The following is a 17,335-nucleotide window of genomic DNA, read 5'->3' as shown; positions in this document are numbered from 1 at the left end:
TTCTACAAAAAGGGATTCAGTGGCCAGTGGACTAGCACATGTAGAGCTCTCCCTTCATCTGTCCAACATGATGGATCTCCAGCCGAACAGAAAATGCCATATCCTGCCGCTTACCTGCAAGATAGGGACCTGTGGGGTACATCAAAGTGTTTAGGCTGAAACTGCAGCATGAGGGGAGGAGCTAGAGGAGAGCAATCTGCGCATGTATGAACAGCCTTGACAGCTGCCATGGCCTCCACCATTAAAGGACTGGGTCTGCTACTACTGCACAGGTTGAGAAGGCTGGTTCTATCAGGAGGCTTGTTCCCTGGAAAAACCACAAACCTTCCCATACTGTTGATGGGACTGTTTGAAGCAAGACAGGAGTTCTGCGGCTTCCATACAGTCAGTGGTGTCCAAAGTAGGATGAAGACCTATTTCGCCACATTCTGACCATCTAGTATCATTTGAGCAGAGAGGCCCTTTGGTCTTCCGGTGCATCTGATAAGATCTCTCTGGTCTTGTCCCCCTAAAGCATGGGTGTACTTGCCCACAAGAGGCATAGTGTTCAAAGATCTTGATGGTAAACTATCCGAAAATACCATTCTCTTTCCGAAGACATCTATACGTTTCGACTCTTTCTGAAGGTTTGGTCAGTAAGGCATTCAGATGAACTTTTTACTGGTTGACCCCTGTACAACTAGGCTTTCAGGCATCAATAAAACAAAATCAAAGGTGGAATGGACACTTGTAACCGCGTTACCTTGGTTCCTTAAAAAACCCTCATGAACGCGGTGAAAGAGTCGTATAAAGCGGTGTATCTTTTTCTCCTCCCCACACTCGCGTTATGGCATAGTCATTGGGTTTTTTAAGTGTGCTGTATGCCTGCCTCAAGCCTGAGGCACCCTCTGGTCCAACGCGATAGTGTCCAGAGACCGTACTGTGCCCACAATGAAAAGGTAAAAAACAAGCTAGCATCAAGGTCAGGTTTTAATATAAGTGAGATGTCGCTTGTTATTAAAAATTAGTTGGGTATACCTATGGATCAAGTAAATAAATCCCATTATACCACTTAAGATCATCAGTCAACATGTTTCTGCTCCTCCTCGCCCAGCCGGGTCTGTGGAGCATTCGTCAGGACTTAAAATAAGGTTCGTACTTACACCATTTGTGCAGTGCTTACAGTGGTTATTATATCGCCACTTAGTTTCTGGCAGAGGTTTCTTTATACCTGTGGTGAATAGAAACAAAAATTTGGGCAGTAGGTAGCATACATTTTTACATACTGTTTAGTAGTTTACGAATTACTCCAACCTGATTCTCGGTGAGCATTAAATAACATAAAATGAAGCGTCACTGCGCTCGTACTAACTAGAGGAGCTTGCGATATGGTGACCATTCGTCTCAGCTACAATGGAGATAGAATTAAAATGTAATAAGAAATACTTTTGAGGGTTTAGTGAGTCCCTCGGTTGATGGCTGTACTTTTTAAATGTTTATGCTACTCGCTTACAAAGACGTAAATCCGGGGTTGTGTTCAAAGCTACTTGTGAGTCAGTGTACGCTAAGTGTTACGGCGCACCACCCCTTCTGCAAATAGTAAGGCGTTACCTCTTAGTTGGTGTGGACGGGCGTCGACAATTTATCACAGACTAAGGAGAAAGTAACCAGACAAACGTATAAATAAATGGCTGCGAAGGTCAGGGGGTGCTTGGAGCACCGACTACTGTCCCTCACTTACCCGCGTTTGGGAAAATTTCCACTGCTAGTGCTGGCTCTGCCCCCGGACACGGAAGCTACGTCCCGGGCGTCTTTTAGACTCGTTACGCTCGTGGAAATAGAAACAGGAATCTTTTTGTCTCCGTGTAAAATATAACTAAATATGTTATTTTCAACAACGGTGTTTGAACACTATGTATTTATACATGTGTAAAATCCTTCAGTAACTATAAATCCCTGTTATTACTACAGAATTAAGGTAAAGAGAGGTTTAAGTTATTTTGGTAAGTTGTGACCTCTGTGTGTTTGTCGGTGTGTTAATCAATAAAGTTTCTGTGTGGGTGAGACATTAATCAAATTTATGTGACTATTTTGCGAATGAATGACGTGATTCTAAATACGTACAGAAAAACATCTTTCTCCATACAATCTGTTTAAAGTCTAATTATATGCGCATCAGTCGTTTCCCGCCTACTGGGCAACATAGTGTGGCGACAGTTGCCGAATGCATCAAGAATTTTATTGTTTAGCGATTCGCTCCCTAAGAAAGCAAGATATTGTGATCGTCTCATTGTTCTTCGAGATTAATCATATCAGTTGTGCATGCTTGTATTCAAAGTGGAACGAGCAGGGTTTTAATTTAGGGAACTGGTGTCTAGAGATTATAATTTTCTCTTGATTCATAGTGGGTAGGATGCATAGTTGTACTTGCAATTACAGTCTCAAGACATTTATTTATTTGGAGAACTGGTGCCAGGGTACATTATCATTTAACCCAATAACAGTCCATCTCTGAAATGCTGCACAATAAAAACCATAAAACAGAAAAGATTCTGTTTGAAAAGGAACAAAGGTGGGTGGATCGCCTCACTACAAACATTAATGGGTTAAATGATAATGTACCCTGGCACCAGTTCTCCAAATAAATAAATGTCTTATGACTGTAATTGCAAGTACAACTATGCATCCTACCCACTATGAATCAAGAGAAATTTATAACCTCTAGACACCAGTTCCCTAAATTAAAACCCTGCTCGTTCCACTTTGAATACAAGCATGCACAACTGATATGATTAATCTCGAAGAACAATGAGACAATCACAATATCTTGCTTTCTTAGGGAACGAATCGCTAAACAATAAAATTCTTGATGCATTCCGGCAACTGTCGCCACACTATGTTGTCCAGTAGGCGGTAAACGACTGATGCGCATTTAATTAGACTTTAAACAGATTGTATGGAGAAAGATGTTTTTCCGTGCATATTTAGAATCACGTCATTCCTTTGCAAAATGGTCACATAAATTTGATTAATGTCTCACCCACACAGAAACTTTATTGATTGACACACCGACAAACACACGGAGGTCACAACTTACCAAAATAACTTAAACCTCTCTTTACCTTAATTCTGTAGTATTAACAGGGATTCATAGTTACTGAAGGATTTTACACGCGTATAAATACATAGTGTTCAAACACCGCTTTTGAAAATAACATATTTAGTTATATTTCACACGTAGACAAAAAGATTCCTGTTTCTATTTCCATGAGCGTAACGAGTCTAAAAGACGCCCGGGACGGAGCTTCCGTGTCCGGGGGCAGAGCCAGCACTAGCAGTGGAAATTTTCCCAAACGCGGGTAAGTGAGGGACAGGAGTCGGTGCTCCAAGCACCCCCTGACCTTCGCAGCCATTTATTTATACGTTTGTCTGGTTACTTTCTCCTTAGTCTGTGATAAATTGTCGACACCCCGAGGACGCCCGTCCACACGAACTAAGAGGTAACGCCTTTCTATTTGCAGAAGGGGTGGTGCGCCGTAACACTTAGCGTACACTGACTCACAAGTAGCTTTGAACACAACCCCGGATTTACGTATTTGTAAGCGAGTAGCATAAACATTTAAAAAGTACAGCCATCAACCGAGGGACTCACTAAACCCTCAAAAGTATTATTACATTTTAATTCTATCTCCATTGTAGCTGAGACCGAATGGTCACCATATCGCAAGCTCCTCTAGTTAGTACGAGCGCACTGACGCTTCATTTTTTGTTATTTAATGCTCACCGAGAATCAGGTTGGAGTAATTCATAAACTACAAAACAGGATGTCAAAATGTATGCTACCTACTGCCCAAATTTTTGTTTCTATTCACCACAGGTATAAAGAAACCCCTGCCAGAAACTAAGTGGCGATATAATAACCACTGTAAGCACTGCACAAATGGTGTAAGTACGAACCTTATTTTAAGTCCTGATGAATGCTCCACAGACCCGGCTGGGCGAGGAGGAGCAGAAACATGTTGACTGATCATCTTAAGTGGTATAATGGGATTTAGTTACTTGATCCATAGGTATACCCAACTAATTTTTAATAACAAGCGACATCTCACCTATATTAAAACCTGACCTTGATGCTAGCTTGTTTTTTACCTTTTCATTGTGGGCACAGTACTATCTCTGGACACTATCGCGTTGGACCAGAGGGTGCCTCAGGCTTGAGGCAGGCATACAGCACACCTAAAAAACCCAATGACTATGCCATAACGCGAAGAAAAAGATACACCGCTTTATACGACTCTTTCACCGCGTTCATGAGGGTTTTTTAAGGAACCAAGGTAACGAGGTTACAAGTGTCCATTCCACCTTTGATTTTGTTCAACTAACCAGGGAACTGAATGGACAGTTATTCCTCCTCCCTATCTTCTGATTAACCTATTTCAGGCATCAATGCCTTGTCAGAAAATCAGAATCATCTGGGGCCAGCCTATTTTGCCACACAACAAGTCAGCTGAAGGAAGGGCCCCAACATGGCTTAGACCAACTGACCATAAGGGTGTCTCCTTCACTGGAAAGGGAAAGGTGGCTTAGAAGAATCTGAAATAGGCTGAAGGATCTCATGTAAGAAGTTTGCCTTCGTTTTAACAGTAGGAAACTGTAAATCAAGTACTTTTGCTGCCCTTCCCAGAACTAGTGTGAAATTGATGGCCCAGGTAGAGTGCCTCGCTCAATCTCTGGGAACATATCCAGCCCACTTAAATTATTTATACATCAAGGTATAGCCCATCATCAGAATAGTGAGGGAGCAGCAGGTTATTTGTGTTCATTGTCATGTGGATCATTTTGCATACTCTGAACTGCGTCAGAGTCAGTGCCAAATAAGGCTGCTAGCCTCTGATAGTGTTGAAGCAGAGGCTAAGGGCAATAGTTTGGTTGCAAACTGACTGCTTGCATCTTTGCCTAAAGGGAACACAATGTTTGAAGAGCTTAAGGCTAAACTAGACAAAGAGAACGTTCTCTTTCCAGAGCCATCAATACTTTTACACAGTTTCAGAAGGGTTGGTCAGAAAGGCAATTGAAGTTAACTTTTTAATGTTGACGCCTGTACTACTAGGCTATAGGGTGTAAAATGCCTAGTAAGAAAATCACAATCATCTGGTGCTGGTCTATGTTACCACACAACAGGTTGACTAACGGGAGGGCCTGATCATCGCTTGGATCAAGTGACTTCAAGGCATTGGCATGGATCTTGGGACCAGAGTGGCAATATGAACCAGCGTAGGAACAAGCCCAGACACGGGATCTGTCAAAGCTGATGAAAGTGCCTATGGGTGGATGTGCAACTGCTGTCTCTCACAGTTCAGAGGGCCTGAAATGCACCATAGAGAGTCGGAAGCATCAGAAGGAAGCTGCAGCCTGGCCACCTGAAGGCTACAATTTACTGCTGGGTTGATGACGACCATGGGACTAGGACCAAATTGCAGTTAAAAGACTGCGGTCGGGTATGCTCTTTCAATTGATGCCCTTGTGCCTTCTCCCAGGTTTCAAGTAGGGGATGGCATTGAGTCTCATTGGGCTTGTTGCACTTATGGCTACTTTTCAGCTTGATTGGAAGACTTCAAGCAGGAACAGGACTTTGCTACTCATTGAAAAGGATCGCAACCAGCCCTGCAACTTGGAGCAGGAAAAAGATCCAAGTTCGACAGTAATGAATATGCTACTTACCAGTATGCATCTGTTCTTGGCATGTAGGGCTGCTAACATTCATATCTTAGCATTAGATCGCCGCCTAGTGTTGGGCTCGGATGATCGCACATTGTTGTCCTGGAAGAGTCTTCGAAGTATCCTGAGATAGGTGGCTCCTCCCCTGGACTACAGTGCGCATGGGCATCGGCTCCATCCCCAGATTGTTTTTCGCCATTGTGGCAGAAGATGGAGTGAAAAGTGTAAAGGATGTCCATGCTAATGAATAAATACAATAGTATATCTGCAGCTGCGACAGGCACCGGGGAGGAGGGCGGGCGATATGAATGTTAGCAGCCCTACATGCCAAGAACAGATGCATACTGGTAAGTAGCATATTCAGTTCGAGGCATGTGGGCTGCTAAATTCATATCTTAGCATAGAATACATAGCAGTCCCTCCATCAGCGGCGGTTGCCCGTGCCAGCTGCAGAAACCTGAAAAAGTGTCTTCAGAACAGCCTGTCCTACAGCAGCTTGCTGCTTGGAATGCACATCAACACAGTAGTGTTTTGTAAAGGTATGTGGTGTAACCCACGTGGCTGCTCTGCAAATATCCTCTAAAGGAATGTTCCCTAGGAAAGCCATGGACGCCCCCAGTTTGCGTGTGGAGTGCGCTCTGGGGGGTATTGTTAAAGTGCGCTTGGCCTTTTGATAACAGATCTGGATGCACTTAACAATCCATCTGGCTATCCCTGCTTTGGAAATCGGGTTGCCTTTGTAATGTGGTGCGAAGGCAACAAAGAGTTGTTTTGTTTTTCTAAAGGGTTGTGTTCTGTCTATGTAGTACATCAACGCCCTCCGTACATCTAAGGTATGGAGCATTCTTTCCGCCACCGTTTGCGGGTTTTGAAAGAATGCTGGTAAGTCAATAGTTTGGTTTAGATGAAACTGAGACACCACCTTCGGAAGGAATTTGGGGTTAGTGCGTAGCACTACCCTATTTGGATGAATTTGAATGAATGGCTCTTGGATTGTGAGCGCCTGCAGCTCACTGACACGCCTCAGAGACGTAATAGCTACAAGGAAAGCTACTTTCCACGTAGGGAACTGGAGTTCACACGAGTGCAGTGGCTCAAATGGTGGTCCCATCAGTCTGGTGAGAACGACATTGAGGTTCCACACCGGAGCTGGCGGTGTTCTTGGGGGAATGACTCGTTTCAGACCTTCAAGGAAGGCTTTAATGGCGGGCACTCTGAAGACAGAGAGGTGCTGCCTATTCTGGAGATAAGCCGCTATGGCGGATAGATGTATCCGAATGGAAGTGTACGCTAGATTGCACTTGTAAAGATGCAACAGATAGCAGATGATGTTGGGGATAGATGCATCTAGCGGGTTGATGTCATTGGCTGTACAGTAAATGACAAAACGCTTCCACTTTGCAGCATAGCACGCTCTAGTAGTTGGTTTCCTCGCCTCCTTGATGATGGTCATGCATTCCGGAGGTAGGTTAAGGTATCCAAACTCTAGGACTTCAGGAGCCAGATCGCCAGGTTGAGCTGTTGCGGATCTGGATGCTGAATTTCTCCATGGTTCTGCGTCAAAAGACTGGGCGTGAGGCGCAGTCTTTGATGCGGCACCACTGAGAGTTCGAGGAACGTGGTGTACCAGGCCTGGCGCGCCCACGTTGGAGCAACTAGGATGAGAGTCATCTTGTGCTGCCTTAGCTTCCTTGCGACCAGCGGTATTAGAGGGGCTGGCGGAAAAGCGTACGCAAATTTGCCTGACCAGTTCATCCATATCGCATTCCCCTGCGACTGTGGGTGAGGGAACCTGGCGGCAAAGTGTTGGCATTTTGCGTTCTCTTTTGTGGCAAACAGGTCTATTTCCGGATGACCCCACTGCTGGAAGTACGGGTGGAGGACAGATGGGTGTAACTCCCACTCGTGCATTTGATGGCTGTACCTGCTGAGCAGATCCGCCATCTGATTGTCCTTTCCTGGGAGGTGTTCTGCCATGAGGAAAATGTTCCTCTGAATGGCCCACTTCCACATGCTCTGAGCCAGATGAGACAGCTGTGGCGAGTGGGTGCCTCCCTGCTTTTGAATGTAGTACATCGCGGTCATGTTGTCCGTCCGGACTAGCACGACTTTGTTGCACAGATGTACAATGAAGGACTTGAGCGCCATGAAGATTGCCATCAGTTCCAGATAGTTGATGTGCATCTTCTGTTGCTGCGTCGTCCATAGTCCCTGCACTGTGTAAGTGAGCACATGAGCTCCCCATCCCTGGAGAGATGCGTCCGTTGTCAGGACAATCTGCGGCACAGGCTCTTGGAACAGTCGGCCCTTGCAAAGGTTGTGTGGAGTCCACCAATGCAGAGAGTCGTATGCCCGACTGGTAACCAACACTAGGTCTGTCAATTGCCCACGAGCCTGTGTCCACTGATTCGCTAAGCACTCCTGGAGCGGGCGCATATGTAGCCGTGCGTGAGGGACTATGAAGATGCAGGAGGCCATCATGCCTATCAACTGCATGAACACTCTCGCTGGAAGCGAGTGTTGTGGCCTGAACCTTTGGATCAGAGCCTGCATGCTGTCTATCCTGACTTGGTTTGGCTGAGCCATGGCCGTCAGGGTGTTGATCGTCGCACCTAGGAACTGCCGGACATGTGCCGGCTGAAGATGCGATTTTGGGCAGTTCAGGGAGAAACCCAGATCGTGAAGAAGGTGAATTGTAGTCGACATGTCTGCGGCGCACTGTTGCTCTGACTTGGCTTGCACGAGCCAGTCGTCTAGGTAGGGGTAGACATGGATGTTCTGCCTCCTGAGGTGCGCCGCTACTGTCGCCAGACACTTGGTGAACACTCTCGGGGCTGTGGTGACTCCGAAGGGTAGGACCTTGAACTGGTAGTGCCTGCCTTGAATAGTGAACCTGAGGTATTTCCTGTGTGACGGGTGTAGTGGAATGTAGAAATAAGCATCCTTGAGATCTAAGGTTGCTAAGAAATCTCCCTGGTTTAGCAATGGAAGAATCTGTTGCAGTGTAAGCATGTGGAAATGTTCTGATAGTATGTACAGGTTGAGGGGACGTAGATCTAGAATGGGTCTGAGAGATCCGTCCTTCTCTGGAATAAGGAAGTACAGGGAATAAACCCCTGTGCCTTCCTCTCCCACCGGCACGAGCTCGATTGCTCCCTTTTGCAGCATCACCACTACTTCCTGCTGCAATAAGAGCAAGTGCTCTGCGGACATAGGCCTTTGCCTTGGCGGGATGTTGGGTGGAGTGGACCTCAACTCTAGGCAATAACCATACTGGACTAGTTGTCGCACCCACCTGTCTGTGGTGATGTTTCTCCAGACGGGCAGGAACTGCTGTAGTCTCCCCCCGACAGGTGTTAGGTGGTCGGGGGGCAGTGACAGAGAGTCACTGTTTGGCTGGAGCAGAGGAGCGGGAGCTGTTGTTTCCTCTGCCGCGACCTCTGTTGCTGTTATTTCTGTAACCTCCCTTGTTCTGTTTTGTGAACGAGGATTGTGCCCCACCTTTAGAGAACTGGGATTGTTGACCCATTTGTCCTCTGGTGACTCCACGTGCACCTGAGCGACGAAAATTGCTGCCACGAAACTGTTGTGACTGCAGGGCCCCCATGGACTTAGCAGTTTCTGTGTCCTTCTTTATTTTCTCTAGGGTGGTGTCAACATCTGGACCAAACAGACTATCAGGATTGACTGGCTGATTAAGGATTGTTGTCTGAATATCCGGTTTAAACCCTGAGATGCGGAGCCACGCTTGTCGTCTCAGCATAACGCTAGTGTTGATAGCTCTAGCAGCTGTGTCCGCAGCGTCAAGTGCACACTTGATGGCTGCGTTTGAGATCAGCTTTCCCTCCTCAATGAGCAGGTGGGTGGCTTCTTGGAACTGTGGAGGCAGGTGTTGTACAATCTGTTCTAGGGTGTCGTAGTGCGCCCTATCGTAACGCGCCAAGAGTGCCTGTGTATTGGCGATGCGCCAAAAGTTTGATGCCTGTGCAGCTACTCTTTTGCCCCCTGCCTCTAGCACTTTGGACTCCTTATCCGGGGGAGGAGCTTCACCCGTTGTCTGGGAGTTGGCACGTTTCCTGGCATTGGCGACCACAAGAGAGTCCAGTGGCAATTGTCCCCGGATGTATGCGGGGTCCGCAGGCGCAGGTCTGTACTTTTTTTCAATGCGAGGGTTGACCACTCTCGCTCTAGTAGGCTCCTTAAATATGTCCCCAGCATGCTTGAGGACTCCTTTAAGCATAGGCAGTGTCTTTACTGTCCTTTCAGAGACTGAAAAAGTGTCGAAAAGGAAGTCTTCCTCAACCGGGTCGGCATGCATGTCCACATCATGATTGGCTGCCGCCCTTTCGAGTAGCGCATGAAAACCTGCTGAATCCTCAGTCGGGGATGCACGTGCATTAAAAAGCTGCGGGTCCTGCCCCCCACTCTGGGTGTTCTGGTCACCCGTGTCATCATATGAATCCGGTTGTGCATCAGGTTCATTGATAGGGAAATTGTACTGCTCGTCTTCATCATACCCCTCACCCGCAGAGTGTTCTGGGGAGGGAGTAGGGCTCCGTCTCGGAGGAGGCTGGATTGGTTCCGTGAGGCCTGAGGCGTCAAGGGGCACCCTCTTCTTCTTTAGTGGGATGACATAGGAGTCCACCGGCTCCGAAGTGATTTTCCTCTTATAGAGGGTCAGTTTGCCTGTGTCAGCGTCGATGAAACGCGCTGAATCGTCCTCTGATTCGAGTACCCGACGTGGAAGCGGGCCAGTCGGTGAAGAAATCACCTGTTTCGGTGCCGATTTGGTTGAAAATGCTTTCGGCGCCTCCTTCGGCGGCAAAATAAAGAGAAGTTTCCCAGAAGGCTTCGCTGGAGTGTCCTTTTGCGTCTGCGGCGATGGTATCGGAGCCGACGGGGCAAAGGCCTTCTCCCTGATTCTTTGCAGTGATTCGGCTATGAGGGACGGCTCACTCACAGTTTGTTTCGGCGCCGACGAGGATGGTCTGATCTTTCCCTCGGATCCGACGTCCTTGTGGGCCTTGTGCACTTTGGGCGCGGCTCCTGTCTTTACCGCCTTCGATTCCTGTGTTCGGGGCGCAGACTTCTTTCCGTGTGCCTGCGTAGCCTCCTTGGAGCCGACTTTGGCGGGCTTGGACGGCGTCGTAGCCGCTGACCCGTGCCGACCATCCTTTTTGGAGGACCCCTCCTCTGGCGTCGGTTTCGATTTTGCAGCATCGGAATCGACGGATTTCTTCGACTTCTGCGGACCGGAGGTCGACGGAGTCGATGGGGTAGCGGGCACCGTCGTTTTCACCGGCACGGCAGCCATCTTAGGGACACTCGAGTCCTTAAGTTTCGTTTTCGTTTTCGGGTCGGCCATTTTAGGTGTTGTCGATCCCGATGGTTTCGGTTTCGGTTTCGAAACAGTCTGCTCAGCAAGTAAGTCCGTGGCCGGGCCCGAAGGCGGGGCTGTGGCTTGCGGCAACGGGTCTTGGGTAAGGCCGACAGGGGCAGAGCTCGTCCCCCGAGCTGTCTGCCGCGGCCCCATAAATCTCATCGTCGTCTCCTACCTCGTCGACGTATTCAAGGCCTTGACCCGCGACTCCGTCGTCGTCTCTCGGATCCGCCTCGACCTCCGTCTCGGGTGGGGAGATTTGGAGATGATGACCCTGGTCCTCTTCGTCCTGGTCGCCGAAGATGTTCTCCGGATCCGGGGCCCCTTGTTTAGCTTCCATGCGCACCGCGCGCCGAAGCTTGAGAGTCTTCTTTGAGCGGAACTGTGCACACAACTTGCACTTGCCGTCGTCGTGGTCAGGCGAAAGGCATTTGTTACACACGGGGTGTAGATCGATGTGTGGGTACTTGGACCCACAGAGCGGGCAGTACTTAAACGGGCTCCGCTCCATGTCCGAAAAGTTTTGCAGTCGTGTCGCGATGAGAAGGCCTCAAAGTTCCGAGAGCGAAGAAAACTCCGCTTATTCCGGCTCCAAGAGACGGAAGACTCGAGACCGTGCGCAGACAATACCGACGCAAGAAAATCGAGGCCTTTTGGCCGCTAAAAGTTAGTTTTTCTTGGTTCCGACAGTAAGACGTCGAGACCACATCCGAACCCAATGGCGGAAAAAAACAATCTGGGGATGGAGCCGATGCCCATGCGCACTGTAGTCCAGGGGAGGAGCCACCTATCTCAGGATACTTCGAAGACTCTTCCAGGACAACAATGTGCGATCATCCGAGCCCAACACTAGGCGGCGATCTAATGCTAAGATATGAATTTAGCAGCCCACATGCCTCGAACTTTCATATGTTCGATGCTGTAGAGTTTAGTTTCTTACTCCTGGATCACCTTATGGAGCAGATGGGTACATTTATTGTCCGATAGTCCTGACCGGAGCCCAGAACTAAAGACATCCGTCATGTGGCTCTGTCACCAACATCTGCTTCTTGCAGTCATGGCACGGCTTGAATCCTTTCATTTTCAAGGGAGGAATGGTCCCTGGCACACTGTCTTATATCATTTAGAAGTTGTTGGACAACTGACAAAGTTGGGATTGGAGCTCAGGATCCACATCGAAAGATGGAGACAGAATGGAGCTGATGTCCATGTGCAGTGGTGTCACATATATAGAGCTGTGCTGTGTCACTTTCACAGCAGTAGGCAGTCATCGTGAAGTGACATTTCACTGATCGGCACTTGGGAGCATGGCTAAGGGCTGAGAAAATTGTCCTGATTCAGTCTGGAGCCTGGGCATATTCCTAAAATGAGGATTTGGTTTTATCTATCATAATCTAATGGCTATTAATCCCACAACATGCCTAATGTGGTCCAATGAGCCATCATGACCGCATCCCTAGGGCTGACCCACACGGATGACTTCTTGTGCACCTCCTGTCTCCAGCAATTCAAACAAACTATGCAAGACGACCTCTCCCTGATGAATCCTACATTAAATGTAAACATTTTGTTTGTTTTATACACTAAAATTAGAAGGTATATTTACTCTCCCAACAGCATAAGAACATGTTTAGTAAATTAAATAACACCTGTTTACGTGTAATGGAAGGAAAGATATAGTTTGCAACACCCCCCACCCCTGTAGCTTATTCTTTAAAATTTGACTGCATAAAAATGATGTAAGCATCATTATATAGAATACATGCTTATCTATACTACTATTATAAAGGAAGAACTTTGAGGCTTTGAGGCGGGTAAACTCGGGAACCTCAGCGCCAATCCACACACCCGATACATCTTTGAAAACCTCAGGGTGTGCAGATGGACATAGGCTATATAAAGTAAAAAAATACGTTATATTTTAAAAAATGTACATTAAAAAAAAAAGTAGTCCTTGAGAAGTAGCGCCGGCAGCGACCTGCGTGCTCACGTCAGGGGAACGAGGAGCGGCGGACATGGCGTGGGGGAGGAGCGGTGACAAGCGGCCGGTGAGGAGCAGCGGACCGTGCGGACATGGCGCGGGGGAGGAGCGATGACGAGCGGCCGGTGAGGAACAGCGGACCGGCGGGAAGAGAGGTGAGCGGCGGAGCGGTGAACTGAGGAGCGGTGGCTGAGGTAAGGCTCCGGGGGACAATGTCGGGGCAGGCGGGGGTCGGGCGGACGGGGCCCCAAAATGATGGACAATGTCCGGGCAGGCGGGGGTCGGGGAAGCCTGATTGCTAGAAACAGCGGACACGAGCATGGGCAGAAGCGGCCAGGACCAACAAAACGGGAGCAAGGAAACACTGTAAGTACGCTCTGCTGCTCCCGGCCGCTCTGCTGCGCCTCTCCTGCTGCGATGCTGCCCCCAGGCCCCTTCTGCCCCGGGTAACGCCGGGTCGGGCTGCTAGTATTTTATATAAAGCTTGCAATAAAAGTTGCTGATTCATCCACTAAATTGTGCGAAACCAGTGTTCAAGATATGCAATAAGAATCTTCACTACACTCAAGTCAGACGAAATCGGAAAAATTGTGTAAAGTGACTCAATCACGCTCTGAGTGACCTACATAGAAGTTTAATCTGCCTTCAGTTTCTGGATAATTCACTTTTGTGGTACAATTTCCTTGGAAAAACTGAGGAATTGAAGGTGCTTGAAATACAATGGAATTGCAGTCTTGTGATTGTTCATTGGGGAAAAAGTTTTATCATTTTTTTCAACTATTCTCACGTATGTATTACATTCCTTTTGACACTTGTAAAGCCATGTACTGACAATGTATATCAGGATTCCTGTGAATATTCATGTTTCCATCTATTACAAGTAAAAGAGTTATTGTAGATACATGGACCCTTAAATATGTTGGCATCATAATATGAGGTGTATTTTGTGTCATCAAGTAATCCCATATCATTATTTCGCATATAGTGCATTTCCAAGGCTATATATGAGAAAGAAAACGATAAACATATTGCTCGGTATCACAAGTTTCAAAAAGAGTTTGTAAAGATAAAACAGCAGTGACATTTTTTTAATTTTTTTTTATCATTTGTTTATTAAGATTTTTAAAAAAAAAGAGGGCAAATCACAAAGCATTATACAACACAATCATAAGAGTGATTACATTCGGCAGTGGCGTAAAATGTCAGCAATACAAGACTGTCATCAATAATGCATACTTCAACTTAGCAGAAACAGGTATCAAAACAGGACAAGTCTACCTGCAGTTCTCAGTTCCCCAGACCATAGTCACTCCGGGTATACCACATATCCGCAGGATGTAACTCGGCATCACACACAGCCCGCCCCAGCAGTCGTGTCAGTGCTTTCGCAGAGGGCTTCCTCAGGTGTCGTTCCCTCCCTGTCTTGTGCGTCACCATCATCTTCACCATCCCCATTCTGTGCGTCTGACATTAGTGTACCGTCTAGGATTAGGGACCAGAAATTCTTAGGTCTATTCTTCGGGGGCATTAGGTCACTGTATAATTCAGTTTGAGTGCAGCAGTAGATCAATTCCCTCTTCCATAATTTGAGAGTGGGGGGAGGGCCTCTCATCCAAGCTCTTGCAATACACCACTCAGCGATTAGGAACGCCATGTCAACAAGTCTCCTATGGGCAGGACGCAAGGGTTTCGAGTATCCCAGAATGGCCAGTAGTGGATCTGGAACTAGGGTTAAAAGCATCACTCTATTAATTTCCCCATATATTGCCTGCCAGAAGGGGAACACTGCAGGGCATGTCCAGGCTACATGTAGAAAATCCGCCAGAGGGGCCCTGCATCGTTCGCATTCAGAGGACTCGCGCAGGCTATACCTGTGAAGCCTCTCTGGGGTATAGTAAGTCCTGTTCAAGAACTTAAAATGTATGAGTCTGTGGTGCCCATTGAGCGAGATCTTCCTAGTGCAAGCGCAGCAGTATTGCCACATTTCCTCACCTAATTCGATGTGCAAGTCGTGTTGCCAAGCTAACCATGGCTTCGTGTACTCAGTATATTTTTCAGACTGGGCTATCCTATAGAGGTTAGTCATTAATTTTGCAGGTGACTTGGCATTTATTACATAGTCAAATGCTGCAATCGTCACCGGCTCCTCCATGTCGTCACCCCGGAGTTCGCGCAAAGCATGTCGCACCCTATGGAACTGAAATTGTGCTAACAATGGGGGGGTTCACCTCTTCAGTGACAATGTCGTCCCACTTGCGCGCCGTGCCACCCAACAAATAGGTCGCCCATAGTGTGTATTCGGAGTTAATGGAGAGCCAATATCACTCCTTTCTCCCAGCATGGAGCTAACCAATGACACCATTCAATCGCCGCCTTCGGGGAGAACAATAATGCGCACGCCTGAATCTCCATCATGTAATGCGAAGCATGCATAACCGAATTCAAAGAGTCGAGTATGCCCGTACGGGGATCATGAAACTGCATTAATAAAGCTGGCAAAGGAGTCGGATCCACAACTATCCGCTCAATACGAACGTAAGGAGCGTCCTGTGGGCCGTGTAGCCAGGAATAAGCATGAGCACTCTGCGCAGCGTGGTAATAAAGTTCCATGTCTGGTGCGTTCAAGCCTCCCGCCGCATATGGTCGTGTTAAGATGTTCCAGGCGACACTAGGCTACTTACCCGCCCATGCAAGATGAACCAATAAGGATTGCAACCTACGAAAAAAGTGGGAAGACATGGCCATAGGGATATTACTGAATAAAAAGAGAAACCGCTGGAGTATCACCATTTTCATTAGAGAGATGCGCCCCAACAATGATAACGGAAGAGCGATCCATTTCTCTATGTCGTCTTCCAATTTAGATATAGCACAGCCATAGTTCTCCCTAAGGACGACCTCCGAGTCCTTATGTAGGCGTATTCTGAGGTATTTAACCGCCTCCGTAGTCCACTGTAGTGGATACTCCGGCTCAAACCTCTCCGTGGCGGGCGTCAAAGGGAACATGATAGATTTAGTCCAGTTAACCTGTATGCCTGAGAGGGATCCAAAGAGAACCACCTCACACAGAACCGAAGGGAGATGCGTAGTAGGGTCCCTGACAGAGTAGCGTATCGTCCGCGTAGGTAGATACAATTAACTTTTACGTAGGGAAGCGGATGCCTCGGTGACTATGATACTCCTGCAGAGCACACACAAGAGGCTCAGCCGCTAAAGCATAGAGTACCGGGGAGAGGGGGCATCCCTGTCTCGTTGCGCTACCTATTGTGATGGGTTCCGAGACTAGTGGTCCTATACGAATGCACGCCGTTGGTAAAGAATACAGTACTGTCAGAAGTTGTAAAAACAGTTGCCCCACCCCCATCCTGCTCAGAACCTGATGTAGGAATGCCCACTCTACCAAATCAAATGCCGTATCCATGTCTAAGAAGACCGCTACAGCCGACACCTCCGGGCGTGTGTGCTGAAACGCAGCGAAGACAGTTCTAATGTTGTACGTAAGATTGCGCGTCGGAACGAAGCCAGACTGCTCTGGGGCCACCAAGGACGTGACCAAAGGTTGAAGGCGATTAGAAAGGAGCTTAGCGAAAATTAGCAGTGAAAGATTTTTAAACAGTTTTTAATATTTGGCTGAAGAAAACATGCAGACTTGCCTCCAATGAGAAAGAGTGCATTTACAAAATACATAAAAGCACTTTCATGAGTTTTCCATTCAAACGCTAGTATAAACATAGTTTCATCAAGCGTGCAATTATTAATTTGGGTGATTGATCTGTGATCATGTACTTACCAATGGAAAAATGTCATCAGTTTCGGTTAGGAATACAATTACCATGTATTTTTTCTATTTCCAAATGAAGCTTTGAGAAGCCAAAGAACCCCGCCTTGTTAGTTGTCCTGTTCAAGAGTTCTAGGAGAGATGACATGCGCTGCGTCTTTCAAGATGGCTGGCTAATTACAGAGATCTGCCCTGCACCGGGAAATGCTGCTTTAATTTTAGCAGTTCCTAATCCTCTCTACAATTTGGGATGTACTTGTAGCGGAAACATCCCCTGAGCACAAGACTGTCTATCAATTCTTTTTTACTCGTGGTTTCAGGAAATGTCAAGGGACATCCATGGCTTTTCTCCAGCCGCCATTTTTAATTTCTTAGGACTGGAGGATTTCTCTTCAGCTCTGGGCATTTACTGAGGTACTGCATGCCCTATGTTCTCCCTAGTTATCCCTATTGCTACTGAGGTTTATCTCAGTATTTTTGGGATCCCTCCACTTACATT

The sequence above is a fragment of the Lissotriton helveticus genome, chromosome 4_1 (genome assembly GCF_964261635.1).
Source record: "Lissotriton helveticus chromosome 4_1, aLisHel1.1, whole genome shotgun sequence".
NCBI lineage: Eukaryota > Metazoa > Chordata > Amphibia > Caudata > Salamandridae > Lissotriton > Lissotriton helveticus.
The sequence above is the reverse complement of the archived record's forward strand: the minus strand, read 5'-3'. Positions refer to the sequence as shown.